Source organism: Saimiri boliviensis, chromosome 3 (genome assembly GCF_048565385.1).
Source record: "Saimiri boliviensis isolate mSaiBol1 chromosome 3, mSaiBol1.pri, whole genome shotgun sequence".
NCBI classification, from domain to species: Eukaryota; Metazoa; Chordata; class Mammalia; order Primates; family Cebidae; genus Saimiri; species Saimiri boliviensis.
Genome location: NC_133451.1, coordinates 77739111 through 77751325, shown reverse-complemented (window position 1 = coordinate 77751325; position 12215 = coordinate 77739111). Strand labels below are relative to the sequence as shown.

General features: G+C 39.4%; 1 pseudogene; it reads right to left on the bottom strand.

Moving 5' to 3' along the window:
- Positions 1–11904, bottom strand: part of LOC101042335 (X-ray repair cross-complementing protein 5 pseudogene) — a 32881-nt pseudogene extending 20977 nt beyond the window's left edge.
- Between the last annotated feature and the right edge of the window lie 311 nt (positions 11905–12215).

Below are 12215 nucleotides of genomic sequence, written 5' to 3'. Positions count from 1 at the left end.
AAGGCAGCAAACCACACTGCCATGTGTGTACCTATGCAACAATCTTGCATGTTCATCACATGTACCCCAAAACCTAAAATGCAATAAAAAAAAAGAATGTCGAATATTGGCCCCCACTTTCTTTTGATTTGTAGGGTTTCTGCTGAGAGGTCTACTATTAGTCTGATGGCTTCCCTTTGTAGATAACCTGGTCATTCTCTCTGTCTGTACCTTAACATTTTTTCTTTCATTTTGACCTTGGCAAATTTGATGATTATGTGTCTTGAGATTGATCTTTTTGTGGAGCATTTTACTTAGGTGATATGATTTGTCTGTGCCTTCACTCAAATATCTTGAATTCTAGCTCTTATAATTCCCATGGGTCATGGGAGGGATGCTGTGGGAGGCAATTGAATCATGGGGGCAGGTCTTTCCCATGCTGTACTCATGATAATAAGTCTCACAATATTTGAGATCTGATGCTAAAGGGGAGTTCCTGTACACATACTCTCTTGCCTGCTGCCATGTAAGATGTGATTTTGCTCCTCATTCATCTTCTGCTTCAATTCTGAGTCCTCCCCAGCCATGTGGAACTGTGAGTCAATTAAACCTCTTTCCTTATAAATTACCCAGTCACAGATATGTCTTTATTAGTAGTATGAGAACAGACTAATACACTGGGGTTCTCTGCAGTTCCTGAATTTGAATATTGGCCTGTCTTGCTTGGGATGTTGGGATGTTCTACTGAATGATATCCTGACATATGTTTTCTAACTTGATTCCATTCTTCTGGTCTCTTTCAGGTACCCCAATCAAATGTAGGTTTAGTCTTTCTAAATAATTCCATATTTCCAAGAGGTTTTGTTCATTCTTTTTTATTCTTTTTTTCTCTATTCTTGTCTGCCTATCTTATTTCCGAAAGACAGTCTTCAAGTTCTGAGATTCTTGGTCTATTCTGCTATCGATACTTGTGATTGCATTGTGAGGTTCTTGTGCTGTGTTTTTCAGCTCCATTAGGTTGTTTATTTTCCTCTCTAAACTGTCTGTTCTGGCTGTCAGCTCCTATATAGTTTTATCCTGATTTTTAACTTCTTTGCGTTGGATTACAAAATACTTCTTTAGCTCAGTGAAGTTTGTTACTATCCACCTTCTGAGGCCTACTTCTGTCACTTCAGTCATTTCAGCCTCAGCCTAGTTCTGTGCCCTTGCTGGAGAGATGTTGCAGTCATTTGGAGAAGAGACACTGGCTTTCTGAGCTTTCAGCACTTTTGCATTAATTTTTTTCTCATCTTTGTGGGATTATTTACCGTTGATCTTTGAGGTCACTGACCTTTGAATTTTTTTTTGTGAAGTTTTTGTGGTTGTTGTTATTTTCTGTTTATTTGTTTTTTTTTTAACAGTCAGGCTACTCTAACATAGGGCTGCTATGTTTGCTGGAAGTTCACTCCAGACCTTAGTTACCTCAGTTTTTCCATACCTGGAGGTATCACCAAGAAAGGTTGTGAAACAGCAAAGATGGCGGCCCCCTCCTTCCTCTGGAAGCTTCATCTCAGGGGTGTACTGACCTGTTGCTGCCCAAACGTACCTGTAGGAGGTGGCTGGAGACCCCTGTTAGGAGGTCTCACCCAGTCAGGAGGAAGAGGATCAGCGACCAGCTTAAAGCAGTCTGGTAGCTTTTTGGTAGAGCAGGTGTTCTGTGTTGGGGGGTACCCTTCCTTGTCTGGACCATCTGTATTCTCCAAAGCTGGCAGGCTTGAATGGCTGAGTTGACCAAACTGCAGAGATGGCGACTGCCTGTTCTTCCTGGGAACTCAGACCCGTCTCAGGCAGATTTCAGCCTGTTGCCATCAGCTGGCTGGAATTCCAAGCCAGTGGGATTTAACTTGTGTGGTGTCATGACTGTGGGACCTGCAGAACAAGGCTGCTTGGCTCCCTGGATTCAGCCCCCTTCCTAGAGATATGTGCAGATGGATTTCCCACCTCACTGGGGATCCTGGGGCTGCACTATATAAAACTGTGTGCCTGAGTGGCTGCTCTGCCAAGACTCCACATGGCTCTGTGTATTGGCCCCAAAGCCCAGTGGCGTGAGCTCATGAGGGGATCTCCTGATCCACAGATTGCAAAGATCCATGGGAGAAGCATGGTTTCCCAGATTGTGTTACACAATTACTCACTGCTTCCCTTGGTAGGAGTGGCAGTTCCTTTGGCTCCCTGCTGCTCCTGGATGGGCTGTTGTCCTCCCTGCTCCCACGAGCTTCACTATTTGTGGTTTGAGTTGTTTGCCTAGACAGTTTCAATGTGAGAACCTGGATATTACAGTAGAAGGTGCTAAACTTACTCACTCCTTTGCATTCCTTTCCTTGAGTGCCAACCGCAGCTGCTTCTAACTGGCCATCTTGGATGCCCCACTCCGGAGATTTATTTCAAGGAATTAGCTTAGCTTATACAATTATGGAGGAGACAGGCAAGTCTGAAATCTGCAGGGTAAGCGGGCTGGCTGTACACTCAGGAAAGAGGTGATGCTGCGGTATGAGTATAATAGCAATCTGCTGGCAGAATTTCTTCTTTGGGGCAGTTCAGACTTGTTCTTTCTTGTTTTTGTTTGTTGGTTGGTTGGTTTTTTGAGACAGGGTCTCGGTCTGTCACACAAGCTAGAGCACAGTGGTGTGATCTCAGCTCACTGCAACTTCTGCTTCCTGGGTTCAGGCAATTCTCTTGCCTCAGCCTCCTGGGTAGCTGGGATTACAGGTGTGCAGCACCATGCCTGGCTAATTTTTTTATATTTTTAGTAGAGATGAGGTTTCACCATGTTGACCAAGCTGGTCTCGAACTCCTGACCTTAAGTGATCTGCCCACCTTGGTCACCCCAAGTGCTAGAATCACAGGTGTGAGCCACAGTGCCCAGCCAAATACAGTCCTTTTCTATTAAAGCCTTCAACTGATTAGATGACGTCCACCCACACTGATAGTCAGCTTTGCTCAAAGTCTACTGTGGTAAATGTTAACCTTGTCTAAAAGAAATCTTTATGGAAACATTTAGAATAGTGTTTGACCATATGTCTGGGTAGTGTGGCTCAGCCATATTGACAGATAAAATTAACCATCACATTATTCTTTCTTCTTCTTTCACCAAAAGTCTCTTAGCATCTTCTACCAGTTTGCATATTAAAAAGAGAATTAGGTTGATTCTTGGAAACTTGAAACTCATCTTAGTGATGTGTATTAATTTTTATGCTCTCATTATTGGACTCTCACATTAGCATGGCCTAATTTCTACTACCAGGAATAAGATGTGTGCTGTGCTAATGGGAAATGATATATTTAGTATTTTGTATGATCATTCTTTAGTGTCTGTGTCCCTTGTATTGGATGAGTGCCCACATGGAGTGGCTAGATAATAGTGTCCTTTCTGCTTACCCCTGCATTAGGAATAAAAGGGAGAGAAAATATGTGTGTGCTCAGGGAAAAAAATCCATTATTTTAGATATTTATGATATTATAATCAATATAATAACTTTCGAGCACCTTCTAGTTAGTAAGCTTTTCAGAGTATAAATTAATTCCCTATCAGCTGAAAGCAGTGGCTTTTCCCATGTTGGGTTCAATTGTAGTTATGCATGACTCAAGCTTCTCCAACAAGTGTAAAAATTAAGTTCTAATTTTGTCGGCCAATATAATTAACACAATAACAAAACATAATTAAAAATAGGGCCATTTTCCCAGACCTTTTATAAATATATTATGCTTCGTAGATAGATAACATTTTTGAATTAGAGGAGTTTTAATCAATTCAATGCTTAAGCACCACAAGCAATTCAATTTTCACAATATGTTAAGTCGCCATATTCAGTTTACAAAATAACATGATTGCGTGAATGAATCTCTTGATTTGTTTGATTCATCCTAGCATTTCTCTTTGTTATATGAAAAAATATAACATTTTGAAGTCAGTCTATGTTTCCTTCCAAGATTAAGAAAATGGCAGATAATATAGGCTCCCTTAAACATGTAGGCCCAGTCTTCCATTTCTCCAAACAAGGGACTTATGATATTTTGCTTTGCCTGAGGAAGAAAGCTGGCTGTTGCTGCTAGGGTGAACCAGGGAATAGCCTGGTCTACTCCAGTTGAGGAACAGCTATAAGTTCTCTTTGGAGTTCTGTTGGTTCCTCTAGCAATAAGGGCAAGTGATCATGGACATGACTGTATTTCATTCTATTTTCTGTAACTCTTTCGGTGGTTTATGAACATAGCCCATAATAGCATAAGCTGTTACGGAACAGCTTACACTTGTGACAAAGAGAATTCAAAGATATATAGTTCACAGAAGAATAAATCCAAATATCCCTAAACATATGAAGAAATATGCAAATTAAGACCATACAAATTAAAATTATACTAACATACCGTATTTCACCCTGATAGGCAGAAAGCCAAAGGTGTGACAGTTCACTCTTTGGGGGAAACGTTGGAAAAACAGTCATTGCTGCTTGCTGCTATTGGGATTGCAAAATGGTACAGCGTATGTGGCAGGGATACTGGCAATATCTAGAAAACAGTCAATGCATTTATCTTCGGTGCAAATTATTTTGTTGTTGTCTCTTCCCCTGCCCCTGATCCATTTTGTTAACCTTCTCCACGCTGCTCCAGACTGTGAGATACTAATATCCATTTTGGAAGGCTTCACTCATGCTTCCTTGCAGCTGCCTTAAACCACTACAATAAATGAGTAGTTTAACAGACGGGTTCGATTGGTGCCGTGGATAAGTCCACTAGCCGTTCTGGGATTCTAACCTCTCTCTTGTCTCTTCCTAAACCTCCAAAGTTCTCACATGCTGAAGGGAAAAGGTTTCCTAGAGTTTTGAAAGACAGGCCTTGAGTAAGAAGTGTAAAGAAACGACATTGATAAAATAAGTGGATCCTATACCACAGTGTTCATCAGAATGGCCAGAGGTACATTTAAAAGGCAAATTCCTGGTTTCCGTCACAGACCAGTGGCATCAGGATCTCAGGTGGGAGGGATGGAAATCTGTAGTTTTCAGATCCACTAGGTTGGATAACTACTGACCAAGATACAGCACAGTTTCTCATGTTTCCCCATTTGTTCTCGATCACTGAGATGTAAATGTGTAGTCCTCTAAAATAACAATAACTGGAATAAGGAATAATAGCAACACAAAACTAATGCTCTAACAATAGTGGAACTTTGAGGTATTTACTATGAGGCAGATACTGCTGGAAACACTTCACTCATGCTAACCCACTGAAGCTTCACAGCTACCCAAGAAAATAGCTGTCTTTATTATTCCAACTTTTCAGATGCAGAAAGTGACTTGTCCAAGATGCCACAGTTACCAAAGGCAGCATGTAAACAAAGAAGGCCATATGGCTCTGGAGTCTGCTTACAGAAATAACACTCCTGTGGTCAAACATTTTTGGGAAATTCTGCTTTCTTTTTTGGATTTAAAATGTAGTAGTATATTGGTGCAAGCTTTGAGGGGTCTCTGTAAATAATCTCACTTAATATCAAATCAACATTTCAAAAAATTATCTCTGAAGCCCTTTTATGTGTAACATTTATTAACATCTTGAAGAAATTGTGTTTCGACAGAGGAAGACTCTGTTTCAAACATACAAACAAACAACACCCCCGCCAAAAAAGAAACCAACCTGTGTTCCAAGGGGCACATCTGCTAAACAGTAATGTAGAAAAAGGGCATCTTGGTGACAGCGTTCCTCCCCCAACTTTTTAAATATAGTATGCTGTTGTAGACTTTAGCCTAGAATCCAGAGACTTCAATTTCAGTTCAGGTAATAGCTGTATCGTCCTGACTGATGTTTCAGTACTGTAGACCTCAGTTTCCTCTTGTAAAATGAGCAGTCTGGACTGATTGCCAAGTCTCCTTCTAGCACAAGCATGTTTGAGTATGTGATTTTTGGTGGAATGCTCCATGAATAACACTGAATGGACCTATTCATTTTCGCTAAAGAGTGAAGAAGAATAGTCTGTAACTTTTGCAGGAAAAATTTAGGTGACTTTGTTTTTTGTTTTTTTTTTTTTTTTTTTTTTTTTTTTGAGAAGGAGTCTCACTCTGTCACCCAGGTGGGAGTGCAGTGGTGCAATCCTGGCTCACTGCAACCTTTTTCACATTCGATGTTCAAGCAATTGTTCTGCCTCAGACTCCCCAGTAGCTGGGATTACAGGCACCTGCCACCAGACTGGCTAATTTTTGTATTTTAGTAGAGACAGGGTTTCACCATTTTGGCCAGGCTACTCTCAAACTCCTGACCTCAAGTGATCCACTTGCCTTAGCCTCCCAAAGTGCTTGGATTACAGGTGTGAGCCACCACACCCTGCCAATTTAGGTAACTTTAAAGAAAATATTCTGAACATAAGGAATATATTCAGAAGATAACGACTTTGAAACGTTTTACCATGAAAATGTTCCTCCAAAAGCAACAATAACAACAATAACCAAATAGCTATAATTTATAAAGCTCTTTCACCTCCATGTGTCACATTTGGCATCCTCATAGGTAGAGATTACTGTGGTTTCCATTTTAAACACGACTAAGGTTTAGTGAGGTTAAATGAATTGCCAACACAAACCAGTAAATAGCTGAGCTGATATTTCAGTCCATTACTTTTTTCTCCAAACCCCAGATTCTTTCAAATTTCCCACAGGAGTTTCGGTGACACCGTGCTGAACAGGCTAAATGGTCATCCATTTAGCAGGATTTGAATGTAGATTCTGAAGGCAGAGGATGATCTTCTGGTTTGAGGGAAGTCCTGATATTCTTTAAGAATGTTCTTTTGCTTTTTTTCTTTTATATTTTCCAATAAAGGCATAGGTATAGTTAAACACTATATAGAGTAAAAGACAATTCAAAGTTTAAGTTTAATATGGTGTTGGGATTCTAGCCGTGTGTTATAATGGTGATTATGCCAGTTATATTTGTGTTAAACTCTCATAACTATTACATCATTGGCAGGCCCTGTTTTTCTCTTTCTTAGTTCTAGCTGGAATATTTCTATATTATTGTTCTGAATTATCTATCTCTAATACACTTCTATAAGTTGAATAAATGAATCTAGTCCATTTATAGCTTATAAAATGTCCCCTTAGAGTTTCAGGGAAGTTTTATGTCTTTATTATGGAAAATTTCCAATATACATAAAGGTAGAGAAAATTGTATGAAGAATACTCACATAGCCATTTCTTAACTGTACCAGTAATTAACCCACAGCCAATTTCTTGCATCTATACCGCTACTCACTATTCTGCTACTCCTCATCTTGCAAATTCCAGACATTGTATCATTTATTTCAGGACATGTTTTGAGTATAAGGGTCCTATTATTTTAATTAAAAGTATCAGTGGGGAAAAATAGGAAAAATTTAAGTCATACCTAAAGCTTTAACTAGAGGGGTAAAACAAAATAGTTTTACCCAAAACAAAATAGTTTTACCTAAAACAAAACACTCAATTGACACCAACCTTTATGACAAAAGAAACAGGCAATATTCCTCTTTGGAATTAGGCAAAACAGCATAATTGAACATTAAATTGCTTACTTTTCCAGAATGCTTTATAATTCACAAAGCACTTTCAAGTAGATTTCACATTCGATGTTCACAGACCTGCAAAGTAAGTAGAATCTTATCTCATTTTAAAAGTTATGAATAAGGCTCAAAAATGATATATCCATGTTAACCAACAGACAAGGGACAGACCTTGAAGCTTAAACTAGTCTTAAATTCAAGTCTCCGTCTTTTTTTCTACTACACTCTGCAGATGAAATCTCAACGAAGGACCAAATTTATGTTATCAGTGCTCTTTTTTTGTAAATGACAAATTGCCAACTCAAGCAAACTTAGGCAAAAAGAAGAATTTGTAATTTCAGGAAAACAAAAACTGCAGGAATAGGTTATGCTCAGATACTGCAGGCCCCAGGTGCTCACACAATACCGCTGGAATTCTACCTTGTGCTGTGTATTTGTTCCGTTCTCATTTATTTTGATCCCATTCTCTGGCAAGTTTTTCCCACTGGAGGCAAAGATGGCAACCAATAACTCTAGTCTTACATTCAGTTAATTTACCAGCCTTGGCAAATACAGAATCATACTGATTGACCCCAGCTGAATTAAATGCCTATCCTTGGAGTATGTGTGGGGCTAGTAGCCCCATCTGGTGTGCCCATTAATAATGAGGAGAAGATGTATTTGGAAAGAAAAATTTGAGTGCTGATACAGTAGAAAGGTAAAAAGAGTGCTGTGTAGATGAGAAGCAGCAGGTATCCTTGGCACAGTCCTTACAAATGGCAGGAAGTTCAAAAAAAAAAAAAAATACACTGGAAGGGCCTGAATGCCCCAATCTCTCAGCTAGTCAGATAACCTGTCACTCCCAAATCTTACTGGGAGGATGACAATGCTGTTATTTAAAACTCCAAAACTACTTTGGGAGGCCAAGGGGGCGATCACAATGTCAAGAGATGGAGACCATCCTGGCCAACATGGTGAAACAGCATTTCTACTAAAAAGATAAAAATTAGCTGGGCGTGGTGGTGCGCTCCTGTAGTCCCAGCTGCTTGGGAGGCTGAGGCAGGAGAATTGCTTGAACCTGGGAGGTGGAGGTTGTAGTGAGCGGAGATCGCACCACTGCACTCCAGCCTGGTGCCTGGCAATGGAACGAGACTCTGTTTCGAAACAACAACAACAAAACCTCCGAAACTAATAGCTACGACCTCAAAAGCACAGGCAACAAAAACAAAAACAGGCAAGTGCGACTATACTAAACTAAAAGTTTCTGCTCAGCCAAAAGCACACTCAGCAGAGTGAAAAGACAACCTGTGGAGTAGGAGAAAATATTTACAAACTATCCATCCAACAAGGGACTAATACCCAGAAAACACAAGGAACTCAAAGAATTTAACAGCAAATAAATAAACGATCCCACTAAAAAATGGGCAAAGGATCTGAATAGACATTTCTCTAAAGAAGATACGCAAATGGCCTACAAGTATCTGAAAAAGATGCTCAACATCTCTAATCATCAGAGAAATGCAAATCAAAAGTACAATGAACTATCATTTTATCCCAGCTAGAATGGCTACTATCAAAAAGACAAAAAATAACAGACGCTGGTGAAGATGTGGGGAAAAGGGAACTCTCATTTACTGTTGTGGGAATGTAAATTTGTACACCCACTATAGAAAACTGTATGCAGATTTCTCAAAAAACTAAAAATAGAGCTCTCGTTTGATCTGGCAATCCTATGACTGGGTATTTATCCAAAGGAAAGGGAATCAGTATATCAAAGAGATATTTCCACCTTCATGTTTATTACAGCACTATTCACAATGGCAAAGATGTAGAATCAACCTACTATTTGTCAATGGGTGAATGGATAAATTAAAGGTGGCATATATACACAATGGAATACTATTTGGCCATAAAAAGAATGAAATCCTGTTATTTGCATCAACTGGAGGTCACTGTGTTAAATGAAATAAGCCAGACATGGAAAACCAAGTGTTGCATGTTCCCAGTCATATGTGGAAGCTACAAAAATTAATCTCACAGAGGTAGAATGTAGAATGATAGTTACCAGAGGCTGGGAAGGGTGTGTGTGTTGGAGAATGAGGAATGTCTAGTGGCATACTAATGGGTGCAAACATACAGTTAGAAGGAATGTTCTAATTTTCAATAGCATAGTAGTGTGACTATAGTTAATAACAATGTATTGTATATTTCAAAATATTGAAAGAAGAGGACTGGAAATATTCCTAACACATAGAAATAATAAATTCTCTGTTCCCAACACATAGAACACATTGAGGTACAGTTCCTGAATAACTACAAGATCTGTGGATTATTAATTTGAAAAGTAAATCATAATTAAGCATTTAAGAAAAAGAACATTCCTGCTAGATGGGTCAGGTCCTGATTTGTTGTTGTTGTTTTGAGATGGAGTCTCACTCTGTCATCCAGGTTAGAATGCAGTGGCACAATCTCAGCTCACTGTAACCTCCACCTTCCAGGCATAAGCATTTCTCCCACCTCAGCCTTCCAAGAAGCGGGGACTGCAGGCACATGCCACCACCCCTGGCTAATTCTTGTATTTTTGTAGATAAGCAAAGAAGGGATTTTGCCATGTTACCCAGGCTGGTCTGGAGCTCCTGAACTCAAGCAATCTGCCCACCTCTGCCTCCCAAAGTGCTGGGATTACAGGCATGAGCCACTGTGCCCAGCCACATGCCCGAATTACTGAAAGCAGGAGACAATTATTTCATATTTAAAAACTAAAAAGAAATGCAAACACAATAATCTATTTTGGAAGAAAGAGGAAAAATTATATTTTGGATAAAAGGTGACATTATGTAATATAATGAATGTAATATATGATATGTTATTTTCTATGTATAGAAAAGGGTGATAAACATATTCAAGGGATTTGTAACTATGAGGTGCAGTTTAAAAGATCTGTAAAGGGAGGGTAGCTTTAACCCCTCAGTTTCTTCTGTATGGTTCAAATTTGCTTTTCAGTAGATATTTAGAACATTTATAACAAAAGAAATAAATAGGAAAACAAGATTGTCTAAAATTACTATAATTATTAAGATCAGTCTGGAAGTTTTAGGGTAATAAAACATAAAACAAAAATAAAGGTATTGAGAGGAAGCAAAATAGTTACTATTTGCAGATAATATTGCCCACTTAAAAATCCAAGATAATCATCCAGGCTCAGTGGCTCACACCTATAATCCCAACACTTTGGGAGGCCAAGGCAGGTGGATCACTTGAGGTCAGGAGGTCAAGTCCAGTCTGGCCAACATGGTGAAACCTCGTCTCTACTAAAAATACAAAAATTAGCAGGGTGTGGTGGTGGGTGCCTGTAATCCCAGCTACTCAGGAGGCTGAGGCATGAGAATGGCTTGAACCCGGGAGGCAGAGGTTGCAGTGAGCCAAGATCATGCCACTGCACTCCAGTCTAGGTGACAGAGTGAGACTCTAACTGGAAAAAAAAAAATCCAAGATAATCATCTAAAAAACTGTTAGAATCATTAAAAACTTGGCACCATGGTCACATTACAAAATCTATTTACTCATTCAACAATGAGTGAATAGCTTTCTTGTGTAGCAGCAGTAATGTAATTAGAATATATGATGGAATACAAATAATAACTGCATAGAAGAATATGCACACCTCATGTTAAGAACACTAGGGAATTTTCCTTCATGGCCCCCAATTGTTTTTACTTGCCTAGCATCCATTTCCAGTAATACTTGGTAACTTTTTTAGTATTCATTTTCTTTTCTTCTAAATTGGTAAAGCTGTTGGATTTTGGTGATTATGTGACTCTGGCTGGCTTAGACAATTTCATTCCCCCTGGAATTGGGGTTTTGACTGGATGACATAAAGCTGAAAAATGAAAACTCATCCATCCCAGAATTGGTGACTGCATGTTGTCCTGATTTCTGCCACCCCAAGCTCTAGAGCTGCTAGGGTTTTAGACGTTGTCCCTCTTCGGTTGTTCTGCTTTTCCTTAGACTTCCGGACATACCATACAGATCCGTCCTCGTTCCTTCTTTTCCCAAATTAGAAAGAGCGAATCACTAGGCTGTCAAGACCGCTACTCAGCACTATTCTAAAGGTGTGCTTTCCTCAATTAATTTTAAGTCTCATGCAATTATAACTCAAATTTCAACTGAATAAATAGGCCAGAGACAGAATCCATATAATATTAAAGGTCTTGGTACATGATAAAGTGTATACCATGAATAAATAGGTCATAGCTGAAAGGCTGTGTGGTGGGAACCAAGAAGCAAGTGCTCACCTCCACAAGTCCTTGCTGGTGCAGACCAAACGGCGGGCTCTGGAGCACACTGACTTTAAGTTCATTGACACCACCTCCAAGTTTGGCCATGGCCACTTCCAGACCATAGAAGAGAAGAAAGCATTCATGGGACCACTCAAGAAAGACCAAATTTCAAAAGAAGCAGCAGCAGCTTAATGCCAGGAACACAGCCGATGGGGTCTTAATAAAAGTTGTTTTCCACTGGAAAAAAAAAAAAATTAAAATGTTGTGTTGATCTGAAACATGAAAACAAAGGCAAATGCAAATTACCAAAGTACCAATAATGCCCAACTAATTGCAGTTCTTCCCTTTGCTTTGCAAATAATTAGGGACTTGCCTGCAAGGGCAAAGGAAAGAGATGTAAACTCCCAGGGATGGTA